The 21,684-nt window shown below is 42.8% G+C and overlaps 1 long non-coding RNA gene across 1 annotated transcript; it reads right to left on the minus strand.

Annotated features, from left to right (window-relative positions):
• Positions 1 to 1,303: 1,303 nt before the first annotated feature.
• On the minus strand, positions 1,304 to 19,382 carry LOC128853858 (uncharacterized). The gene is made up of 3 exons (XR_008452663.1): positions 19,263 to 19,382; positions 4,619 to 5,515; positions 1,304 to 3,793 (listed from the first exon to the last, which is right to left on the minus strand). It is a non-coding gene; the product is annotated as an uncharacterized LOC128853858 (long non-coding RNA).
• Positions 19,383 to 21,684: the final 2,302 nt, after the last annotated feature.

Raw genomic sequence — 21,684 nt, forward strand, 5'->3', positions numbered from 1 at the left:
CATCGTTACTTGCGTCAGCCGGCACATCTCCACTACCCCCTGACTCTCCCACTGCTCAGCCTTATCTCTGCCAGCATCCAGGAGGGATTCTGTCACACAGGACCTGCTTTTTGTGAAAATTAATAAAGTTGGACTGGAGTTTACTTGAGCATACTACTAGCATACCAGTTATTTGAAACCAATGGTTATTTGAAACCAATGCTACTGCTAGGAGGGAGACCCAGAACACCAGGCTGTTTGCTACGCATCTTGTAGCAGTGGGTCCTGGGCAAACACAGACGAAGAACACCCATCAAGAGGCCACTTGGCTACCCAACCATTAACCCTAACCCACAGGGATGAGCCAGAACCTTAACTCTCAAAACCAAATTACAAGTCAGGTGGTCTCACTAGCCTATCTGTGCCTACTGCAATGTGGCTGCAGGAAGATCCTCCCATTTCTTTCCCAGCTTTTTGTTTAGAGCAGAGCTGCCATGAAATCTGGAGTTCAAATACAGGACTTTTTTAAACATCTCTAAAAAGGATTTGTAGTGTCCAGGTCTTCCTCTTTCATAAAGCTGGCAGATACCAGCAGATGTCTTTTATCAGTTTAAAAAAAAGTATTAACATGCTGGTATTAACATACTTAGCTGGGTTCTTGACATAGAAAACATTAAATCAGTGTTATTCTAAGCCAGTCTTTTTGTCTCAGGACTGGTAGATTTTTCAGGCTCAGGACAGTTTTTCCGTCATTTGAAATCACTTTTCCCTTGGTAAGACACATCCTTCTACTTACCCAGATGGTCTCCTCCTCTGAAGTAGAATAATGTATTTAAATTTATCCAATGGTTTTCATGACTCACATTTCCCGTGACTGTTCACGACATTAAGGCACCCCTCTCACTGGTTTGCAACCCGAAACGCTGCGGTTCATCAATGGAGTGCGATTGCTGTTGGGTCAGGGAGAGATTTTAAGCTGGTTTAGTATATCATACAGAAGTTCTAAAGCAGCTTCATGTTCACATAACTCATAGTCTACAGCTTGGTCCATGGCAGTCCTGGAGAGAAACCCTGGCTTTTAGAAATGGCTTTGAAGTTTTGTTTCTTCTGAGGAGGAAAGGTATGTCCTGAAAGCAGTCATCTCAAACTCCTGATCAGGCAAACAGAAAACCACATTTTTACTCAACCCCAAATCTTTATTCTGTTAATATTTCTCATCAAACTACATATCCAATCCACCAGAAAACATTCAGCAACCACAAATGCAGCAACTTCACTGTCTACATAAACAGAGAATTTTCTGGTTTGAACCACAGGAGAGAAATGCAAATCCTTGCATACTGATGTTTCATCATTTCCCTGGATTGCTTCAAGACAACAGGCAGTGATTCTAAATAGCATATAAGTGATCAAGGCACCACTAGTTACTGCTGTTCATTGAGATATGAGCTCCTACACTACATCGGCACTTTTGAAAGTGCCACCAGTGCCTTCCAACTCACAGAAGTCCTTCTGGAGCAAAGGTATTTTTGGAAAAAAGCATCCTAAATTGTACTGATGTTCAAGAAATCCTTTAAAATTGCTGGCAGGCATGAGGGGTGGCTCATCATAGCCCGGGGCAGTTGAAAGCCAGATGCAGGAAAAGCAGGTGAGGGAAGATAAATGAGAAAAACAAGCTCAGAGGTGGAGGGGCAAAGGAACAGTGGCAAGAGACTGGATACTGAGGTTGGATAGGCTTGAAAGCTGCTTGGGTGCTATCTATAGGCTATTCCAAGCTATCACAGAAATTACAGGCCATTTGATGTGCTTAATTCTGCCCAGCCCAGTCCCCCCTGGGAACAAAATGCACAAAATTCAGGCAAGAACCTGGCTCCAGACAAGAACGAATGATGGCCAACAAAGTCTTGCGTTAGCAGCCTAATGAAAGTGATGATATGGCACAGCTTATCGTAGCCAGGGTGGGCTCTAGGAGCTACCTTCCCAAAGACAAATAAGCCATGAAACATCTAGAAACAGAAACTCAAATGAATGACAGAAGCCTCATCTTAGAGAACCAAGTCCCTTGCCACTGGAGACAAAACAGTAAGGGAAGAATAGCAAGGGTAAACAAGCAAACAATTAATTACAGAGTAGATTAACTTTCCAACCTTGTAGATAATCAGACAAAAACATTATAAGAATAAGCCAGCAGGTTCAGTAGTGAAATTTTGACAAAATTGCCATATTTCTTCCTCTGGTTCAAACAACAAATTCCTGCTTGGAGCCATCAGGGACCACCATCAACACCAAAGCCCTTGCTTCAAGGCTTTGATGGGAAGATGACTCCTATCCATAGGACTTTGGTGTCATTTTCCACAAAATCATAGGACAAATGAAGCAAAAACTTCCCAGGGTTGTGTGTTGGTAAATTATTCCCACTGTCTGAGACACCCAAGGACAGTTTTGTAGAGTTGAATGTTCAGAAAGCTGTGAAAATCCACTGAAAAAAAACCACGTTGCTGTAAATAAACAAATAAATAACCAGCCCTAGCGATCTTCAAGTTGGAAGAAGAAAAATCAGTGGACAGTGTTCACAGCTCTTCTGCGCCTCGGTTCCTCAGTTACAAAACAAGACACTGTATGACATGCCTGTTAAAAAAAATAATAAAATCCAGTCATGACCAAGGAGCACAGGTGCCACAGAGAAGGACAGCTGGGAAGGAGTGAACCTGAATCCCACACAAGGTCTGTGAAGACAGAACCGAGAAAAACAGGGACAAATATTGCAAGGTTACCTAAGCCTTGAGCAAAGCAAAACTTGAGCAGAAAAATCTGTATGTTGCCACATACACGTGTAACTGCATAAGGTAATTTAAAGTCATGCACATAATATTGAGGCATTTCCAAGTATCTGGAGACAGCGTTGATTCCCCACTTCACTTGTACAGTGTTCCTTGAAGTTACGCATGTGTTACGTTGAACTGTTAGCACTTTTGAGGAGTAAAATAGGAAGATAAGGCCACTTTTTTCCTCTGAAATTCCATGCTGAGACTCTGAGGAGAGCTCTCATGTCTGCCTTTTACAGCTGAATAATAAAACCTGTCTGGTTCCTGTAGCGTCCTGCTGTGGTTTCATCTGAACTGGCAGATAAACATGGAATTAAGTGGTGAAAATGAAAGAAGCCAGTCAGGAGGTCGCCTGAGAGTACCTGAGCCTTGCTGGGTGCAAGGAGCTGATGTTAACTTTGGGTCATCATCATTCACTGCTGCAGATGGAGTTTCTGACCTCACCTGAAGGAGGTCAGGTGCTAGGTGGCAACATCCTACCTGAATGGATAAAGGACAACAAGCACATGGCATCAACATCAAAACCATCGCAAGGATGAAACGAGATAGCATGCATTCAAAAAAGCCCCCAAGGATATTAAGAGATGATGGGAAACATGCTTGCAGCCCACTGATGCGCTCCAGCAGGACGGGTTGTTTTTCCACAGCAGCAGCGGCAAAATAAAACAAAACCAAAACAACTGTAATCAGCTTTTATTAGCTGAAAGCAAATGTTTTCTTCCCTGTTGCTTCAGCAGCCCAAGGAAAAGCATGCAGTTTTTCTCAATATGCCGGAGGAACATTTAAGGCTTTCGACATCAATGTGTCATTTCCCATAACAGCCCATCACGGGGGCAAGTCGTACAAACAAGCCTTCACGGCCATAAGATTTTTCAGTACATTTTGCTGTCTCTGACATTGCTCCCCATGCTCCTTGCTCAGGCTCCAGGCTGCTGTCTGGAGACTGGGAAAAATCAGTGGCTGGGACCATCTCAGCAATCCCAAGGCTGCTGTTAATAAGAGAAGACCACACACCTCACCATTAGAACTGCATTTCCCTCACCAGAACCAGGCTCCAAACTCATTCAAATCCTGCCTCCCACCTGCCAAACGGTAGTGGGTCAGGGCGAGCCCACACCACCGTGGATGTGACCTGGTAGGAGGATGCTGTGAGCAGCTGGATCTGCTGCAGGGACGCAAGCGGACAAGCACCTGCCCATTTCCAGGCAAGGCGTTAATGGGTAAATGTCGGTAAATGTGTTTCAAGAATACAAAGCCATGGTCCTGGGGTTTGGAAACTTACTGATTGGCACTATCAACAGTTTCTTTTTTGCAGCTTTTTGTGTCAGCTCTTACAAATAGTTTTTTCACTTGGATTCTGCCTTAAGCCATAGCCCAGCAGCTCCCTGAGGAATTGTAACCAGACTTTGACCAATGTGCCTAGGCCAAAATTATACCTGGTATCTGGAATACAGGCATTTCCCCAAATAATCCATATACTGATGTGTTTCTTTGTTCAGACAAAAAGGCTTTTTTTCATGCTATAGATTTTGCTGGGTTTAACGCTATAAGATTAGATTTGGCTTGGGCTCCTACACTTGCACGTTATGAGTTTTGAGAATCAGCAAGGTTTGAACCATGAGGCACATGGGCTGCTGTGACAGTGGCGCTGCAGACCGCTGCTCTAACAGGTTCAGAGCAGCACAGCAAGGGTCACTGCAGTCTCATGTAGCTCAGTTATCCTGGGGATGAGCCACCATGTGAGGGATTAGACTCTAGTCTCAGCTGGTCCAAGCAAACCAGCTTCATCAAAACAACATTCACTCCATCCTTACCTGAGAATTTGGCCCAGCTGACAGCTCTGTCTCCCAGATGGGGGGCAGAATACTGGAAACATGTGACTTCTCTATAATGAGTTTGGCAAACAAGGTAATTGCATGCCGGTCCTGCAGGTTTCATTAGTCTGTCTCTGTCCACGACAGGCTGATCTTGCCTCTGACATCTGAAGTGGCTGCACGCCAGCACCATCCATCTCTTGCTGTCTTCTTGGCTGCTGAGTCCAGTTTTTTAATAGGCATGGCCTGAACAGGTATCAAAAGGCGTCTGGTGGAAGGAGCAAAGCTGCATCTCTGAACATCCTGAAGGATGACTGAGCTAAAGCTCAGTCTCATTTATGGTCCCCATCTATGGCAGTCCCATAAATGGTTGCGTTGCTAAGGACAAAGGATGGAGAGGCATGGTATTGTCATGACAGTTTGAGAGACAGATCACTAATATGGTGTGTATTTAATCCCCAAATATTCTTCACATCTTAAAATAAGATGCCTGGAAGGAAGTCCTCACTGCCCTGAAAGTGGAGTTCAACAGGGTTCAGATTTGTGTATCCTCAGAAAAACAATGAGTTTGTTCACACCAGAGAGGCAGACTGATGGAGGTGGCCAGAACACACAGTTCTTCATTAAATTGTGATGAGTTCGTGAGCTAATGAAGTACTGGGGCCTTTCATGCAGATAAGCCTGGAAGTGCTATTTAGATAGGCAAGGCTATGCTTTCAAAGTTCTTGCATATAAATTTCTTTTTCTGCATCTGGGATTTATGAACAGAGTCTTATTCTCATAAACAATTTCTACAGCTTTAAAATGCTTTCGTATCTAGTCTCCCTAATTTCTACCATGAAGACTCAGCACATACATTAACTAAAGCTTTGATGAACATCAAGATTTCAGAACTTCCTGTGGGGAGAAAAAAGGCAAGAAATCAACTTTAAATAAAATCAAACCACAAAAAAAAGTCCAGAAGATGAAAAAAACCAAATCCAGGTGGTAGGGATTAATCTGATTTCATCTGAACTTTCCCTAAATGGAGAATATTCTTCAAAAGTTAAACACAGAGCCCAATTTCACGTTCTTTACAGTAACCTTTAGAGTTCAAAATGCTCATCTGTTCATCTCTCTATGTCCCCTCACAGTGGCGTTTGCAAATGACACAAACATTTGACTATGATCTGTGCTCTCCCTAATGCAGCCGAGCCTGTGCTCGCCTTGTAACAATTTTCTCTGGAGCAAGTTCAAGCACAATTTGCTCATGCTGGTATCTATCTGTCATCGGATGTGTCAGCCGAATCTCTCTCAGCTCGGGTGGGGAAGAAGGAGACAAAAGGTCACCTTCTACATAACGTATGTTCTCCAGGAGGCAGGAGAGGGAAGGAGGAAAATTGAGTTTGCATCTACCTGACGGGAATTGAATGCTTTTTTCCCTTTCCCTTTGCATTCCATTCCCCACACTAACAGTGTCTCTCAGTGCCTCTGGTAGCAGGTGGATGTGCTGAGGACAGATAAAAATGAACCAGGTTCATTGGAAATCCAGGAGAGTTGGTGCCGCCAAATGGTAGCTCTGAAAGTTGCAATGACTTTCCTTGGAGGAAGGCTCACTCACCAGCTTTGGGATATTAAAAGTCTCTTAACTCTCCGAGGCTGTGCTGTGCACTGAAACTAGGTCTGGTTGATACAGCCAAGGTGCTTTCAGGAGCCAGCACAAGGCACTTGGGTTCATGGTACTGCCCCAGCTAAAGTCACGCTGTGTTGGGAGTTCATCTTCCCATGGGAGATGCAAGCAAAGAAGATAACTTTCAAGTGCAGTTCTGCACTTAGGAGGAGTTAATGAAGAAAAAAAAAAAGCTTCCTACTCCTTGTATGTAGTCATAACTTCATCGGATTCTCAACTGCACACAAGAACACAGGCACTGTGACCATGGTTTGTCCCACCACAAGCTGGCATGGTTTCCATGGAGTGTGCCAACAGGAGACAGGCTCCCTGGGAAAACCAAGGACCTTCACAGCTTAAGCTTTAACCTGCATTAGACATTTAGGTCAGATACTGGCAGTTACCTTCGACAATTCAACAATTAGGAACATAAGCTCCTTGAAATGGCAATTTTGAGCATCTCAGTCTAGTGACTAGAGCAGATCATGCTGCTCCAATTAGGCAATGGGATGTCTGGATGTTGCTACATGCAGGCTGGTGGCAACAGTGCTGATTGCTGGAAAGCACCAGCCTAACTCACAGGTCCTTGGCAGACTGACACAGAACAGGGCAAACCACAGCAAAATTCCAGTCTCACAAAGGACCAAGGCCTCTCCTGATACCAGGCAAGAGCTTGGCATTCTCCAAGAATGCCATGGTCCAAGGCGTATCCTGGAGTGTGAAACACATTACCCAGATCCACTTGCTTAGGGAGAAGTTTGGACTAGAAAACACAGTAGAGGAAAACACAGGATGATCCAACCTTTGTCCTGTCGCACACAAAGCAGAGCTGCTTCAGCTTAGGAGAGAGACCAAAAAGTGGCTGGAAGGGAAAAAGAAGCCAAAGCAACCATCTCTGCTGCGAAAGGATCTTATCTTTGCAGATGACAGAGCCACGGGGTCTTTTTTTCATCGTTGAGGTTTATTTTGTTAGTGTTTCTGTATCTGACACCAGTCAAAAGGGATTCTGTGAAAAAAAGTATAAGCGGTACTTTTAGTGTGTTATAGAAGGAGATGTATAGTATCGGTCATTCAGTGAGAGCAGAAGACTTACAGGATAGTAAGCAATAGAAAAGAGCTTAGAGATTTATCTCCTGTTAGACCATGGCAGATGGGGAGGAAGGGGGCACAGAAAAAAACAAGGGATTTGATACAGACCCAGAACCAAATTTTAGAAAAGGCAAAAATCAATTTGAGACAGGCTGAATGTTTTCCAGTTTCCCTCCCTCCCCCAAGAAAAGAGTATTTTCTACATAAGGTCATGTTCAGGGACAGCCCATGGTTTTCGTGAAATTGTTATTATTTTTCAGTTTGCATTGAATAACCAACCCAAAAAGGATTAGCACCACCAGAAAAAGAAGTTAGGTTGCAGCAGACTTATTTCCATTGAAAACGTAGGTGAAAGCAAAGGCTTATGTGCAATTCTTCCATCAATAAAATCTAATTTTCCGACCATTTTTAAAACTGAAGTTAAAAAAAAGGAGCTAAGGAAAAATGATCTCAGGGAAAGCAAGCTAGACGCTATTGACACTGAATCTGCAGAAACTTTTACCGAGTGGGATGCTGTTACCTGTCAATCTCCCAGCTCTGCATCGTGAGGGATAACCATGTCCTGGAGGACAGCTTGCTGCTTACAACAGCGATAGGCTTATACACTCCCAAAAATACATATTTTTTTTCCCCTGTCCATTTCTCTTCACCTAATAAAAGGTTTTATCTCTCCCTACAAACATCACCTTACTGTAGTACTTAACCTCACTAGCTACACAGAACCAAAGCAACGAAGCCTATCTCCAAGAATGGGAGACGACTGTGATGTATTGAGCCAGTGCAGTCAGTCCTGCAGAGGAATGCATCTTAGCCGGGATTGGAAAAGAAAGATTGCTGCCCTGCTTGCCAGAAGGACAGGCCCATGAGAGGTGCATTGCTCAATCCCACTCCACTTTGAGTTTTAGTTTGCTGTGTCTCTAATCATGCTCCCCCTGGGCTGCATCCAAAGCAGCGTGGCCAGCAGGGAGAGGGAAGTGGTTCTGCCCCTCTATTCCTCACTTGTGAGACCTCCTTTGGAATACTGTGTCCAGTTCTGGAATTCTCAACATAAGAAGGATATGGAGCTGTTGGAATGGGTCCAGAGGAGGCTACAAAGATGATCTGAGAGCTGGAGTACCTCCTATACAAGGACAGGCTGAGAGAGTTGGAGTTGTTCAGCCTGAGGAAGAGAAGGCTCCGAGGAGACCTTATAATGATCTGAAGGGGCTACAGGAAAGCTGGGGAGGGGCTGTTTACAAGGGCTTGTGGGGATAGGACGAGGGGCAATGGGTATAAACTGAGAGGGGCAGATTTAGCCTTGACATAAGGAGGAATTTCTTTACTATGAGAGTGGTGAGACACTGGCCCAAGTTGCCCAGGGAAGTTGTGGCTGCCCCATCCCTGGAGGGGTTCCAGGCCAGGTTGGATGGGCCTTGGGCAGCCTGAGCCAGTGGGATATCCCTGTCCATGGCAGGGGGTTGGAACTGGATGATCTTTAAGGTCCCTTCCAGCCCAAACTATTCTGTGATTCTACAATCTTATTGCATCCCTGATGCTTCCAGTTGTCCTGTTAGATGCTGTCAAAGTTGCTATACTGGTAAAACACAGACAAACACCCACCCAACACAAATTTAGTAACATGAATTGGAGGAGAGGAAAATGTGGGGTGTTTTACATGCCGGCTGTTGCCAGCATTCAGCAACAATTGATACAGACTGTACATTTTGCAGTACACGACAGTATACAGAGACCCAGGCGTAGATTTTTAGCAGCAGCACTAGCTGTGATAAAGCTGGTTTATAACAACCAGCATAAGGTAATGAAGCAATGAAAACACTAAACTATTTTACTGTGCAGCCAAACTGAATGCCTTTTGGTCCTTCATGCGTGAGTCTTACAAGCGTAAAGTTTTCACACTCAAAGAAAGAAAATCGTCATTACACTTTAGCAAGAATAATGATTCAGACAGCCGCAGGCAACAGTGATCTGAGCCGATAAAGAACAACAGTGTTTGACAGCCTTTGGATAGTATTTGCTCTGTTTTTTTTTCATGTACAATATTGCTTTAAGCTACAAAAAGACATAGAGGTTAATGGCAGGTCACTAGGAAGATATTGTGTTATTTCTTTTCAACATGCCTTCATCCCCTTTTCCAAAGGTGAGTGCCAAATGAGAGATGGATTGGCAGTGGAAACCTCGACCCCCAAGGACCCCTAAGCAGAGGGCAGCCCAGCCCTGACTCTGGGCTTTGGGACTGGAACCACCTCTATCGCTCCAAGAATGAAATGCAGCGTTGCTTTTGTAGAGACTGTTCCAATGCAGTTTCCAAAAGCAGATTTGCACAGAAATAAAAGCCAAACATCTGTCAGCTCCACATGACTAACTCAGAAATCCAGCACATATGTTGGAAATCTGGTAAAGAAAGGGCAGGGGAACAAATACTGTCAGAGTTCCCATTGTTCAAGCACACCAACAGTTCCCATCTCTGAAATAAACTTCTTTGACAGATTACCTTGGAGTAGTCCTTAGCTGCTCTGGACCTGATACGAGAAAATATTCTCCATACAAAATGAAAATAGTGCACAGTGAAGACAATCAGTGAAAACAGGTAGAAAAGACAGTGAAAACCAGAAAAAAATGAAGAACCACAGGGTAAAATCCCAGTCTTTCCAAGTCAATAGCAATAAACTCCCACTGGTTTCCACATGCTCATGTAAGTTCTCCTTTCATTAGTAAAACATCCAGACAAGCAATTTTGTCAAGAAGGATTACATTCACACTGTCCATCATTCCTGCTGCAGTTCCATCACTGCGGTAAGAGATCAGGTAAGGTGCCCTCTCCTGCCAATAACACTGCTCTGATGTGGAAGAGGCTATGGCCTTTCGACCTTCTCATCTGCTTAAGCAGGATTTCTATCATTTCTTTCACAATGAGGAGAGCAGCGTAAAAAACCTGTCTCGTTAATATGATGGTTTTTAATGGATGCTTCCCAACAAACTGGTGAGATGGGGTGGAGAGCCCAATCTCGCTCTAACCTGCACATGACAGCACGCCTGTGTTCCCCTCTGGCACAGCCTCCACAGGCTGCTCTAACCTCCAGGGAGCAAGTCTGTGGCCCAGCAGACCTAAAGTGAAATGAGATAAACTGACCTCTCACTTAGCAATGGTAGATGGTTTCCTAGGAGCTTTCCTCTAGCTCTGTAAATCAGTCATCCCAACTAGAGGTTGGCCAGAGAGTGCCTCATCCCTTCCAAGTCTCGAAGCCCTGCCCTCCTCTTCCAAAGCCATTTATTTGGAAAGGGCAAAGAGAGGTCCCAGCAAAGCTATGACCAATGCCTACCTAATTCCCAGAAGACAAGGTGAAACAGCTCCCAAGGAAACAGAGCCTTATGCTTTCCTGACCCAAGCTGTGACGATTTAAGAGAGAGCTTGTTCTTACAGTAAAAACAAATGCTTTCCTCACCAGAGATTACAGAGGGCAGCTCTCCCATCTGTGTTACATCTGCAGGGCCAGAGGTGCAAGGGCAGAGGTCAAGACATTGAATACACTGAAAGCCTGCAGGAACCGACCACAGGGATTAACCTAGGCGTAGTCCAGAGGAATAATTTAGTGTGACCCTTCTCCTCACCCTTTTAGGTGTTAAACGCTTAAGTCACTGGTTGTTTTTTATTGTCACAACCAGACAAAACTTACCATCCCTTTCCCTGAGTTGTTGTTTCCTACTTTGGGTTTGAACAGTAGAACATCAGTAGTCCTTACTGCAATGTTCATTGCGTTCACAGGTGTAAAACAGCCCTTCAGTGGAAGCTGCTCTGCACTTCAGCCTAGAAAGCAGCAGGTTCTGAGAGCAGTAAACAAGCACCAAATACATCACTGCTTACTAAATGGAAAATGCAGTACACATGAGCTCTTTGCAACACATAGCAACAAGGCTCGATGTAGTTGAGAAAATATCTATTAAAATGAATACTTCAAATTACAATTTTTTCCTCCCCAAACAAATATGTTTTAATTAAGTGGTTTTAGAGCTTTAGATATCCTACATTACCAGCTAATTTCTAAATTCCAGCATCCTTACATACTTTTAAAGCTATGTTTGTACTTCTACTGACAGTTAATACTTTATTCAATAGATAATTTTACATTCTGTGAAGAGGTATAAAATCTTTTATCTTTGAAAAAAATGTATTCTTTTAACGATCTCCAATGTTCCGCTGAAGGTGATATTTTGCTGGTGTACATGGGAGCTGGGAAACAATTACACAGCTTCCAATGTTCTTTCTCCCCTTGGAGGAAAGGAGGATTCCAGCACTCAGCCTGCAGTGATGTGGAAGAATGTTGTACAAAAATGTCTGCAGTTAGTGAGTATTGTGATTTTTGGCCATACGAACTTAGATAAATTGTCTCTTTGTAAAGAAATAGAAAATCTCTTGTTCCACCAGTTCACTGTGGGCAGTGTTCAGGACACTAAAGAAGCTGCCTCTTCCCACCTAATCACAGAATCATAGGATAGTTTGGTTTGGAAGGGACCTTAAAGGCTATCAAGTTCCACCCCCCCTGCCATGGGCAGGGACACCTTCCACTGGATGAGGTTTCTCAAAGCCCCATCCAGCCTGGCCTGGAACACCTCCAGGGATGGGGCAGCCAAGAGATTGCTGGGCAAGCTGTGCTAGTGCCTCACCACTCTGACAGGAAAAAAAAAATCTTCTTACTGTCTCATCTAAATCTCCTCTCTTTCAGCTTAAAACCATTATCTCTCATCCTGCACTCCCTGATCAACAGTCCCCCCCAGCTTTCCCAGAGCCCCTTTCAGTGCTGAAAGCTGCTCTAAGGTCTCCCCAGAGCCTTTTCTTCTCCAGGCTGAACAACCCCAACTCTCTCAGCCTGTCCTTGGAGAAGCTGATGTACCCAAATAGCTTTCAGTGACAGGCGGTATCCACTGAAGGGTCTGTGCAAAAAAGAATACGGATGCTGACATGAACCTCACTCTTTCCATGCAGATTTCACCCTTCTGCAAGGGTTGATTTCAAGGAGTTTTACATGCCCGAGGCTGTGAGCAGGATGTCTCTGTAGCATAACTTTGCAGAGCAGAACTGCAAAAGCTCACTCTCTGAACAGTAGAATGAGTTTAAGTTCGAGTCAGCAAGGAACAGAAGTACCAGAAAGCATGAACCACATAATACCTGGCCCATGGCGTGAAACTATTTTAATCATATAAATGACAAGCATATTTTAAAGAAAACAAGTTTTAGTTTAGTAGAAGCAGTTTCTGACCTTTGAGTTCAAAGAATCGTGTAATTGGTTGGAAAAGACCTTTGAGATTATCGAGTCCAACCGCACCTGCCCACTACTAAACCAGATCCCTAGGAATACATTGTGGGCACAGAGGGAACAAGGTATCCAACTTTGTTTTCATGATGCTGTGCCAACACAGCCCATTAGAAAAATCCCAAAGAGAGGGATTTCCAATTCTTTTTTAAGAAATAGGTCAAACTGAGCTCAGTTTCTTGTTGAAACGCAGCTCATTGTGAGGTTCACCATCGTGACTCAGCGCCTCAGCAACTTCAGAGATGTTTCTGAGAAAGGTTCTTCAACCTTCCTTTACTTCAGTCTTCTTTAATGAGGGAAGGAGGGTAAAGTGATGAGTCTGAGAGATCTTCATAAAGGAAAAACATACAGGGTCTTTCCACGGAACAACTGTGACTAAGAAGACAAGATACCCATGTCAGACAACGTGTCTGCTGGTTTTGCTGCTGGACTACATTTTACCTTTAGGGAAGCAAAGAGATTTGTCATCTGTAGGCAAGCTGAACAGAAAGATGAAGGCATGTGTGCTGCAGAGATGGATATGCCACATGAGAAGTTCATTTCAAGCACAGGTTAGGATCAACTGGGGAGTGACGCAGCAACAAAATCTTTTATTCATCCGAATTATGTGGCTACATTTCTAAGAACAAGGACAACAGTTTTGGAAATCATCACCATAAATGTTTCTTCCTTTGCATTTTGTTCTTAAGGCTTAAAACTTGATGTCTTCAATCAATTCTACAGCTCCTGTTACATTGCGGATTAGTTAATTGCAGAAGCAAAAAAGGGTGTCTGATTTATTATGTATAGAGCTTTGGAAAAACTACAAAAATCAGAAACCTAGACAAGTCATCCAGCTCCTCACTAATGGCCTTCAGCAACAAGGAAATGAGACTAACTGAAATAAAAATGCAAATAAAAAGCAACATAAGAATTAAGGCCTCTATCTTCATTAACAGAATCACTAAGAAAAATATGAATCCAGGCAGCCAAAAGTTTAAAGCCAAAAAAAAAAGAACAAAACCCAGTCTTCCCTATCTGTGGCCCTGGCAGCAAGGAAATCTTGCCAAATTCCTAGCCACTTACACAGCAATTTATAGATCCCATTACCCTACTTGGGCTCTATTAGACCATGGCAACTGTTCAGAGAACAAGTCTCCAGAAAAGAAAGGCCAGTCTCCCCCTTGGGACAGGAGGAGCCTCTCTTGAAGTCTCTTCATTGAAGAGAATGGGAAATTATCAAGACCTATTGAGCTGAACTTGAGCAAAATTTAAACTAGAATTTCTGACGAGCCCCCAAAACCTTGCCATTTCTTCCCAGATGTTTCTTTTGTGGGCATGATGCCCATCCTGCTGCAGGAAAGGCTTAAGCGCAGCGGGGACACTTGTTCTAAGGGCTTTTCAGTCATGCTAAGGAACAAGACTGATCAGCAACTGCACTAGAAATCCTCTTCAGATGTAAGTTTCAGACACCTAATCTATTCTAGATGAAATATAAGAACTTGAAATATTCAGCTGTGACACCAGCTGCTTTTGAGGAATCCGTTACATCACCTCATGGCAACTCTTGGCTTTTAAAGACTGAACCAGTGACACGGAAGAGAGAGACCTACCTGCAGCTACCTAACCTCAAAGAGTCTTTATGGTGAAGCATCTGATAAAACAGTGAGCCTGTGCAAACTAAATTTAGCACTGAGAAAATGGAGCTCCAACCTGTATAAAGCTTTCATTCACCGTGTGTGTGTGCGTATGTGTATGAATCAAATTTCTACATTGCTCTTTGCCAATTAATACCTCCTGATAAAACACACCAGGGAGAAACATACAATTGCAAAGGTTTTGTGTGCTCTCCTGCCCTGATAGACATCGTAGCACTTTACTACTGTTTTACATGTCCAAATATTTGCCTGAATAAATAGATTTAGAATAGTTTGAACAAGCTGCACATTCTCTTATGAAGCTGGATGAGTCATGCTGAAAAAAAAAATATTCTGGAAAAGATCTGCAGCACAACTACAGACATGAAAATGAAAGGAGGAGTTGGCGCTGAACAATGCATCAGGGGTAGAAATGTCCAGACTATGTGAAACATGAGTAGCCTATTGATTTAAAACAAATTTGCCGAAAGAGGCATTTTCCAAGTTCAATCTTTACGAAAACTGTTTCACAAAACAATCAATTGGATATATAGCTTCTTAGAAACATAGAATACATATTTTTTCTTCTTTTTTAAATGTGGAAATTGCAGATAATTAAGCTTACCAGGAGCAGAACTTCTCAAGGTGATGGTATGCACCTAGCAGGACTAACTGGACGGTGTTAGGACTGGACACTGCCCTAACACAACCTATGAGCTCAAAAGATACTAACTGTATTTAGAGCTAGACTTTTTCTTCCCAGTAAGAGTCTGAGAAACCCCAAGGAGTCACTCCTTATCACTGCCTGCTTGGCTGGACTGCCCACAGTGCTACTCAACTGGTTCCTGGCTAAGAGAGTCCGTGCAGCAAAGTGGCCTTAGTCCTGGATGCAGGACTTGCCATGCAAAGTAAAAGAAATTGAGAGGTATTTGAGTGGAAACCTGCCCAGCTCGCTGGAAACGCCCCTGGAAACACAACATCAATATCCAAGATGCAACAAGCCAAATATTTTTTTATTCTTTTGTTACCCTGCTGGTACCAGAAGGGAAAAAAGGGAACAAAATAACACATGCACCCTTAGAGTTATAATTTTGTGTCTCTCAGGACGCAGCGAGAGCCCCCATCTGCTTCTGAAATCCAAGTGGTGATCTAGCAGGTTATGTAGATCAGTTGCAGGCATAGAGTTAGGGAAGCAAAAAGTAATATTCTCATCATTAAATATAGGTTGGAGACTTAATAAGGCACAAAGTGAGGGAAATGAGAAGCTTTTAAATTGAAGTTATTATGTGCTGCAACAACTGTCAGGAATTATATGCTAATGTCACTCTCTTGCTTTTATTCCTCCCCATTTCAGCAACCCAATCCCCTCAGTATCTCCCTGCATCTGCAATCGGTCCCCTCTCACTGGTTTGATATCACTCTCTCTTTAGAAAGTGGACACACCCCCATCAAAATGCACCATTTTCCCCCAAAACGCCCCAAACCTAACAACTTCATCATGGATCCAGCAACTCTCTTCCTGAAAACCACTCCAGCATTAAGCCCCCCAGGAATTTCTTGATGCCTGTGCCACAGGCTGAACTATAATCTGAGATCCTACTCATATCATTTCTTTCCTACCAGCAGTAAATCTGTTGCTAGAAAGACCCACTAAGGCATTCAGGATTTCTCAGCCTTGTCTTTCAATTCTGTGTATGGGAAATAGTAAAATATTAATTAAGACTATTGCATATTCCTTCCTTTCTGATTTGCTTCATTTAAAAGTAAGTAACATTCCAAGGCTGGCCAACTGGATGCTTGCAGCACGGCAACTTCCGCCACTTTTCTGCATCCAGGAACACAGAGTAATAAACCCAACCTTGCTTTCCTCTTGATCTTCAGCTTCTGGCTCTGTACTACATGTGCTTTGTGCAATCTACCTTCCTTTACCTGCAGTCATACCTCTAATTAAACAGAAGATCATTTCAGCCTTTGGCTGGTTCCTTCTGTGTGGTGACTCCAAGCCTACATTATTCTTTCTGCTCCATCATATCTGTGGTTTGACGCACCACCAAGAGCAGGAGGATGGTGTGGGCAACATGTGATCCTCCAGCAACACTGGTCCTGTTTGGTAGCCCCTACATCATCCTCAGACAACCGAGCAGCATCTCAGTGATGATGCTTGCTGAGCAGCAGAGGGTGTTCAGACCTTATAGGATAAAAACTGGAACTGCAATCAAAGTGAAATGTTGCCTGGAGAAAGGAAGTGGAAGCCAACCCTGCAGGCCTGTTAGCACCTCTAAGCTATTTAGAATTAGAAATAAATACTGTGAGGGTGTCCTGCAGCACATATACAAGTGCGTTGTGCTCTCCTCAGCCACAGGTAACGGCGCTGCACTCCTTCCACAATCATAGGTAACTTTCCTCTTCTTGCCTATAGCTATAGGCTAGTGTTTTCCTGTCACCATGGGTACTGGAACCCAAAATCAGACCAGAGCAGAAGTTCAATCACATCATTAGCAATAAACATGAAAATGGTGTTCTACAAAGCAAAGAACTTCTGGCGGTGAAGAGGGGAACACACAAAAAGATTTACAGGGAAACACAAAGCCAAGGTGAAAATCAGAAAGCCACAAGATCACAGGCAATTACGGGTAACTTTCTTGGCAATCACAACTTGTAAATCAAGTCCACCTCCTGCCCCAGTGGCTGATTGCCAGGAACAAGTTAATTAACCATCACTAACAAATGCACTTCTAGTCTAGACGTTAACAATTCTATGCTGGATCCACCTCCTCTTGGCAGCTTCCCCCAACTGACCTCTTGTGATTGCCCACAGGCCAAATTCATCCTTGGGGAAACTCTTTTATTCTTCAGCTTGCACCGGGAATTAATTTAGCCTCAAAAAATAGGCCCTGGAATTTCCCCCATGACCTAAAGGGGAAAAAAAAAAAATCTCATCTTTCTTTTTTTTTATTTAAAAACTTCCCTCAATATTATTGAGCTTTTTTTGTCTTCTTCCAACCACCTTAACGCCAAAGGCTTACAGCCAGCTCCTTTTCTTTCAGCTGTTTGCAAGCATTCATTTTATTTTACATGTTGCTCATTGAACTTTTTCCAGTTCATGTATCTTATTTTAAAAATACAATCCACAGAGTAGCCTTATTTTCCAAATGGTGCTGAACTGAGTGGAATAATTACCTTACTTGTTTTAGGCCTCTGCTGGAGTCCAGAATTATACACTTGGAAAATTATGATTGTTTTATCTTCTTCTTTTTTTTTTTCTAGTTTCACAAGATGTGTGAAAGACAGGTTGTTATAAAGGACATAAACCAAGCCAAAACTATAATTACCACAGACAGAAAAGAATTCAGAGAAAAGATGATTTTATGATTAAAGCAATGGAGTAGAAAGTCAGAAATTTAGATTCTTTTTGTGGCTCTGCCAAAAACTCCCTCTATAACCTTTGCAGAGTGACTTAATCCCTCCGTGCCTCAAATAAAATACTCTGGCACTTCCTTGTTTTACGATAGCTGCTGCGAAAACACATTCATTCACATTTGCGAGCTGTTCAAATACACCAATAATCAGAGAAGCACGACAACTGGGATGGTTACAATCATCTGGCTGTATTTAATCATCTCTTGTCAAAAGCATATGCATCTTTAATCGCAAGCACATGGGATATAGCAGCATCGCTCTTGAGAAACAAGCACCGTACTAAAAGGAAAAAAAAGGCAAGAGCAAAACCGCCATGTTCCTAATAGAAAATATTTTGCAACGCGCGGTAAAAAAATGTCAAAATATCATCTCCCCATTAGAATTCCTCCAAAATAAGGACAGCCTCAGGGCTCTTACCAAAAAAAAAAAAAAAAAACAAAACCCCGACCAAAACATCAATTCATATTCCACTGGAGATGCGTGAAGTCAAGAGCAATTACCACAACTTCCAGATTTTATCATGATACCGATGAAAAGTACACAAGAGAAATGCTACTAAAGGCACACACGGGGTTTTTAGAACACCCTTAGAAACAAGATGCAAGAGGAGTCAGGGAGATTAGTTGCATATGTTTCCAGGATGTGAGGAGGACAATGAAATTTTAGAGTGAATTCCATATAAAAACTTTGAGATTGAGCAACAGCTGAAATGGGAAAGCAGGAAAGTCAATCCCCTGTACGCCAAAGCAACACAGCAAGCAAAGGTTACTGCAGGCGTGTGTTTAGAAAGCTGCCTTCACCCAACACACCAGTGTCCCACTGGCAGCTTTGGGTACAAACTGAGAGACCCAAGAAGTGGTTTTTTCTGATGCTGCCACTGTGAACCATGTTTGCATCGCACATTTGTATAGAAACCACTGCCACCATGCTCTGCCCACCCCTGGAAAGCTGCCTGAGGGAGAAGTAAAGCTCAGAGGGGTCTCCCTTCTTCTCTCTCTGTCTCTCTCCATGAACACCAAAGACTACAAAGGCTGCTGTGTCAACCTATCCCCCTCTTTCATTTTCAGTACCTTACTAAATTAAGCCAAGCAACAATAGAGATGAGAGAAAGCAGGACAATGTGGTAAATGTAGCAGAAAGAAATTTGAATTGTAATGAGGAGAGATAATCAGGAAAAGAATGGACTATAGAAAAAGCACTAATGAGTTTCTAAATAAATTCAAAAGGTTAATATTGTTCTATCTAACAAATACAAGAAGAATCCTAATGCGAAATTAAAGGTCTCCCTCCAATGCCCTTGTGACCATATGTTAAAGCCATATCCACCCACTCATTCTATTTACCTGTCCAGCCACCACCTCCTTCATAAATTGCTGTTGTAAATGGGATCTTTTCAGATCACTCGTCGCTCTCAATCTCTTTTATCTCTGTGCATCAATTTTTTTTAACCAAAGTCCAATGAGCCAATGGACAGAGTCTGACTTACAGAGTCTGCATTCAGATTTTTGTCACTTGTTTATGTTAACGTTAATAAATCAGTAATCAAAACACAGTTTTCATACCATGAGGGATGTGTGTGTGTTTATGAAGTCCTGGATGATGCAGTTTTCAGGCACGCTTGTATTTACTTTTATCATCATACAGATTGCCGGAGTGAGTAAAAACCCAATGCAGGGTCACTGAGGAAAGGGCAAATAAAAATAAAAGTTTATAAACCTAAAAAACTGAAGGGTTTTTGTTTGTTTGTTGTTTTTAATTTATATGATGCCAGCAGTTCAAAATATAAAGCTAAAACTCTCTATACATAATCTTTTATGCTTTCTATTACAAAACATAGTAAAAATTGTATTTCAGCCGAAATACTACCTTTTATTTTTTTAGGTGAGGAAAGCAGCCCCTTTCAAGGAAAAAAAAATCTAATTCTCAGAGAAGTAATAGATTCACAGGCTTTTCATAAGAATAGAAGATCTGCTCAACTATTTTCTCGCTTGAAGGAGGGAAATGGTGCCATTATAATATTCTACCTTGAACATAAAAAAATGAGAATGACATCATTCTTCAGGGAAAAATCTGAGTATATTTGTATACACGACTGTCCATCTGTCTTCTGAACTGCAAACAAAATCCAGAGGGAGGAGATGAGGGTAGCCTCACATTTATCTCTCTCCCTGGTCCCACGATGCTAGGAGATGAGTTAGGTGCAGTCCCAGAGCTCGGTAACCTCATTACAACCCAACTTTACCCACACTAATAAATCTATTTGCACACATTACTGCAGGCATAGTCACACATCGACACGCCGGCACAGCCAAGGGACGTGCGATGACTCAGATGCCACCAGGTCTGTGCAGGGCAGAGCTGAGCGCGGCTTTGCTCCTCTGCCCTGCCTGAGGCTGCAGCGTGACCAGACCCAACGCCTGGCCCCAACAGGCAGAGCTGTAACTGTTCAAGCTCAATGATTGAAGGATCCCTGCACTCCGATATCTTACAGAAAATGAACAAAATGAAGATATGTGCCTTTTTCCTTTCAGGCAAGTGAATTATTCTACAGTTGGAGTAATACTCCAATGCCAAGACTGACCATCCTATGTATTATTCACGGGAACCTTGCAAGATGCTGCTCAGCCACTCACCTGCCATGAATAATTCTGTTTGACAGGCAGGTTAAATACTTTAGCTTTCTAATCCTCGTCCTCCTCCTTGAAGGGAAGGTGGGCATTCATGCACTGCACTGAGAGGCATCGTGGTGAGGATGTTTAAATAGAGGCTTTGGTGGAGCTCAACACTGAGAGGCAAAGGCTGAAAACAAAAAAACATTTTACCCAAGAGAGAGGAGGAGTGGGAAATGCATGGAGACAGAAACTTGACAGTAAAGACATGTAAACTCTTTGCAGGTAACTCTTTTAATGCCAGTGGGAGACATACACTTACCCTCATATACGTTATGGAGAACTCACCAGAGCTCCTCAGTGTTTCCCGTCCGACCTACAAGAGAAATAAGATAGAAAACAGTGAAACAGCTTATGCACCTAAGCCCAAGGTGAAAATCTCATCGGATGAATGTTTCTGGCACTACTCTCTTTGTAAAAGCTCAAAACACAAAAACCTTTCTGTGACAGAGAGCATTGTAATGAAGTCGCTAATTGTGAATAAACAGTACAGTCGCATAGCTCATCATAACCCTAATGATCCTCCCTAAATCATGCAAGCCCATCACCTAGATCTACTGGCCACATTAACAGACTGCTGAGTGCAGCAAATACGGAGAGAATAATTTTGAAGGGTTTTGTGTACCACCCTCATTGGGAACCCTTTAAGACTGAGTCTAAAGCAGATGGTGGAATGGAAAAATTATTCACATTAATTCTTCAGCAGCATAAAATGAATGAAGAAAATAACGAAAACCTCATTCAGTTATGGTTTTGATTTTGCAGCAGTCATAAAAGCCCTAATAGGAAGAATCCAATGCTGCTGCTTTCTGCCCTACAAACCTTCTGCTAGTCAATGCGTTAAAGATACAGGAACAGTCATATCTTGTAAAAAAAAATATAAAGCCTTCCCTCTTCATTTGCTACCGTTCAATGACCTGATGAAAGAACAAACAAGCTTGAACAAGCAAACAAACCTCATAGTACACAGTGCTGAGTGCTTAAACCCTTTCAGTTTTCCTTCACACGTTTTCTACAGAATAACAACTTTTATTTTGAGCTCCTCATCCACTTTGTAAGATCTTACCATGAAATATCATTACTAATATCTCATTTTATGGAAAGGGAAACCGAGGCACTGCTTTCATCCAGAGCAGGAACAGCAAAGTCAGGACTACAGCCCCAAGATTGAGTTTTGCTGCTCATTTTGCAAGAGGACCAGTTCCTCGTGTGACCTCGTATATCAAACCATCAAGGTCTCTTCAACTAAGCAAACTGTGGCCTCTGCCACAACAATGCCAGGGCTTGTAGTCTCTGAAGGCTCCCTGACCCAGAC

Source organism: Cuculus canorus, chromosome 16 (assembly GCF_017976375.1).
Source record: "Cuculus canorus isolate bCucCan1 chromosome 16, bCucCan1.pri, whole genome shotgun sequence".
Lineage (NCBI taxonomy): Eukaryota > Metazoa > Chordata > Aves > Cuculiformes > Cuculidae > Cuculus > Cuculus canorus.